Genomic DNA, 4,426 nt, shown 5'->3' with positions numbered 1-4,426 from the left:
GCTGATGGAGGTGGGGAGAGGGTTAGAGAGATAGTTAGAGAAGAGAGAGTAGAGAGAGATAGGGGAATTCAAAATGTAAAGGGAGATGGTTTACGCTTTGAATTTTAAGACTCATTACTGTCGGATTTATTGGCGGATAAATATGATGGTAATGCATTGCGGATCACCAAAATGCAGTATTCTACTAATTGGGTTTACCAGTGAAAAAATCCATGGGCAAATATCATGCTAAATTCCGTACCTATATTTCTTGTTTTTTCTCCAAATATTACCGGCGAGTTTATCGTCAGAAATAAAAATCTGTTAGTAATGATTTGACCTTACGAATTCGACACCTAAACCATTTGGTAAATCTGCTGGTAACGCCGACATTAATGTGCGACGCTAAATCTGAAGGTATTTATCGTTTTTCTTGTTGTGATATAACTAGGAGTGGCAAGCGAGGAAGCCCGCCCTGCCCCGCCTAGTGAGGTGGTCCTAGAATCCCACCCCGCCCCGCCTAATTGCGGGCTGGCGGGCTAAACCTGCCAAAACTCCACTTTTTTTTTTACTATTAACTACTAAATAGTATATATAATTTCACAACCATATTAATAAATTTATAATTTCTAAAGACATAAAAAAATTATATTTTTTATATTCACAAACATTAAAATCTTTGTAATTATAAATATCTAATAAACATAATTATAAACCAAATTTTCATCCAAAATATAATTATAAATATTGTCTATAAAACAAAATAAACATAATCCAAAATATAATTATAAATATTGTCTTCAAAGCAACATAAACATAATCCAAATCACTCAATTTTCATCTTCATATTGTTGTAAGTTGTGTTGGGAGAAGTTGAATTTTGGCAAAAAAAATTACAAAAATACTCCCTTGCCAAAAAAACTAAGCCCGACGGAGAAGGCTGTCTCGCCCCATTAAAAACAGTGGTTTAAACGGTGCGGGTTAGGTGGACTTTTGTTCTTTGACGGTCCTAATTTTCCAACCCGACCCGCCTTTTTTTGCGGGTTACACGAGCCAGGCCAGCGGGTTTAAACCCGTTTACCACCCCTAGATATAACCAAATTATATAGTATAACATAACATTCCTATAAATTTTTTTTATAGTAGATCTAATGCCAAAATAGTTATCATCACTTAAAACTTTGTTTTTATGAAAAATTTAAATTATTTATTTTGAAAAAAAATTCTCTATTATAATTTAAATAGAATATAAAATAAATATTAAAATTAAACAAAATAACATATAATAATAAATAAATAATTAAATCCAATAAAGTTATAAAAAACTTATCATTCACTTTGACTGTTAGCAATAAAAAAGTTTTAACTATTTATTTTTTATTAGCCATATTTTTATCTATTCTACACTTTATCTACGAATATGCCAAGTATCAAATACATGTTTAAGCCTTTCAAAATCTCATTTATTCTTGCCAAATATAATATTACTTTGCATCCTCCATACACGACAAAATCATCTATCCTTTCATAAAAGTAGAAGAACCATTGAAAAAAAAGATGAGATTCTCTTCTAGCATATATGACCTTTTATGATGACAAAATAAAAATAAAAGTCATGAAAAAATATTGTGTATATTTAAGTTAATTTTAATTTTGAATAATTAGATTTGTCATAACATAACCGATAAATAATGACAGAACAATATTAGTTTTAATTTATATATTTATTATTCTTAGGTATTAAAAATAATCAGTATTTGTATTATTAACATTTTTTTGATATTCTTCGACTCTAACTAGGATTAGGCTCAAAAGTTGGTCCACCTCATTGGAAATAAATTAAATTTGAAACAAATGTAATCTAATTTTCTGATAAAAAATTGTAATTTAATCAGTTTTATCTCATAGTGCTATAAATTAATATAATAATAAGAAATTTAACTTTAGCAAGTTAATGATATAGTGTTTAATATTTTTATATAGAATTATCAATTAATTATGTATGATTTCTGATAAAAATAATATATTTAACATAGATACTGTTTGTCAGGTAAAAGATAAAAAATTGACAAAAAAAATTCATTACAATGGGTATATTTATTTTAATAAATATTGTAAAACCCAAACTTTTTGAAATTAGGTTAAGAATTAGTTTTGATATATTTTAATGGGTCAAAGTTCGATTTTCAGAAATTATTTTATTAAGGGTAATTGGATCATATTTTGATAATTGAATTAGAATTTTTATCTAATTTTATAATTATTAGATAGTTTTTATATTTAAATTATAAAATTTAGTAGTTAAAAAAAATAAAAATTTTATATAATTTAATTTAAATAATTGAAATTTTAGAATTTAATATTTTAATTTTTATAAATTAAAAAAATTAATTATATTATCTCTAATTTTAAATTAGAGTACTTGATTAAAAGCGAATTAGCAAATTAATAAGTAAATAATATTTTTAAAATAATTTTAAAAAATTAAATTAAATTTCAAATTAATACTCTATAGTTTATACCCTAATTTAATTTAAATACCAAAATCCTAATTAACCCAAAAATCCCAAAAATCAAATCCTAACCCTAAAATCCAAAAACACACAAACACTAACCCTAACCCTAACCCTCCCTATCTGCTACCCATACTCAGGAAAAAAGAAAGAAACGTAGGGGAAGAGAGGAAAAAAGAAGAGGACGGAGGAGAAGAAAAGAGGGAAGACGGCGCCGGTGGGAATCATTGCCGCCACACCGTTGAGTCGCACACAGGAGGGAGGCCGAGGGAGAGCAGCACTAGGAGAGAGGGAGACGCGAGCCAACGTTGAGAGGAAGAAGACGCCGCCGAGTGTTGAGGTCATTGTCGCCGTTGTGGAGCTGTCCCGTTGGCGCTATCATCGAGCACGAATCGAAGAGATGAGTCGCACACAGGAGGGAGGCCGAGGGAGAGCAGCACTAGGAGAGAGGGAGACGCGAGCCAACGTTGAGAGGAAGAAGACGCCGCCGAGTGTTGAGGTCATTGTCGCCGTTGTGGAGCTGTCCCGTTGGCGCTATCATCGAGCACGAATCGAAGAGAGGGAAGACGCGTGAGAAGAGGCACGGTTCTTGCGTCGTCGTGCTTCTGTCACTGAATCTCACCCTATTGCCGCCGTTCGGTCGTCATCGCGAGTGGCATCGTAGTCGTTGTCGAGTTCAGCAGCCGCTGTTGCAATGGTGAAGGCCTAGGGAGAGAGAGGCGAACCAGGAGTGGAGAGAGAGGAGACGCCGCCGTGCTGCGCGAAGCCACCACCGCCATCGCGCGCTCCATCATCGCTCTAGAGATGTGGTTGCCAAGCCTCTAACTGCCGGAGAACGGCGGTATTGTCACCGAGATCCACTACCGGTAAGGGTGTTCTTACTTCTAGTTTCCGTTATTTTGAATTCTTGGAACGTTGTTGTCACTGCATGGTTGTTACGGCCACCGTCATCAAGTTGCATACAGTTATCAAAACCATTCCTTACCAACGCCATTGCTGCCGAACCGCCGGAGCTCTGTCGCCATTCTTCTTGCCAGAAAAGTATCAGCAGCATCATTGCCTTGTTTCCTTTGGTAAAAATGATTATTTGGCTCTTTTTTGTTTACCGCAATACTCTATTACTAATTCTATTCTAATTCTGCTTAATATCAATCCCACATTAAATCCAAATTATGTCAGATATGAGTTGTTGCTACTGTATTTATTGTGGTCGCTTGAAAATTATCAAAGTTACTGCTTCCTTCTTTTGTTGCAGTAAGTTAAACCTGCTCCAAAACTATCACTATTAGAATTCTTGTTAATGGTTATTAAGGATTTTGAGATTCTAATGTCTCAAGGTCAAAGTGCTGTAACCGCAAATGGTGAATGTTTTTGTTGCTACCGTGGATCGATAGGAAATGGATTTATTGCATTTTATTTGCGGCTAATCGAGGTAGAGAATTATTTTAAAATAGAAATATTTTGAGCTTGAATATATGACAAGTTTAGTAGGTTAATGCAAATGAATGAATACTTGTGATGTAAACGGTTTTTCTGTTGTGATTGAATATGTTGTGTTGTTAGTGATTGGTTGATTTTTGAATTTCTGGTGAAAATGATGGAATATGTTGATTTTGATTTTTAGATTGAAATTGATAATGACTGGTTCTAAATAATGGATTTGAAAATGTTAATTTGAAATGTTGATTTTGTTGGGTTGAGGTTGAATTGAGGGAACCCGCGAAGGGTGGTAACCTTCGGTTTTTAGGGGAGGTTTTGCTAGAATTTTTGTAAGAATGTAAAGAGTTTTGGAAATTTGGTTTAAATGAAAAATAAGTTGCTATGATTTCAATTTGTGAAAATGATTTATGATTTAACTTATCTAATTTTGAATAACGACGAAAAGAGGCTTATTTAATTAGTTAAAGTTTTAAAAAGGCAAATTACTTTATTAA

General features: G+C 32.9%; 1 long non-coding RNA gene across 1 annotated transcript; it reads left to right on the top strand.

Moving 5' to 3' along the window:
• The first annotated feature begins 2,597 nt into the window (after positions 1 to 2,597).
• LOC127742499 (uncharacterized) lies at positions 2,598 to 3,662 on the top strand. Its single transcript, XR_008003786.1, has 2 exons — positions 2,598 to 2,832; positions 2,992 to 3,662. It is a non-coding gene; the product is annotated as an uncharacterized LOC127742499 (long non-coding RNA).
• The last annotated feature ends 764 nt before the right edge of the window (positions 3,663 to 4,426 follow it).

Source organism: Arachis duranensis, chromosome 10, assembly GCF_000817695.3.
Source record: "Arachis duranensis cultivar V14167 chromosome 10, aradu.V14167.gnm2.J7QH, whole genome shotgun sequence".
Taxonomy (NCBI): domain Eukaryota; kingdom Viridiplantae; phylum Streptophyta; class Magnoliopsida; order Fabales; family Fabaceae; genus Arachis; species Arachis duranensis.
The sequence above is the reverse complement of the archived record's forward strand: the minus strand, read 5'-3'. Positions and strand labels throughout refer to the sequence as shown.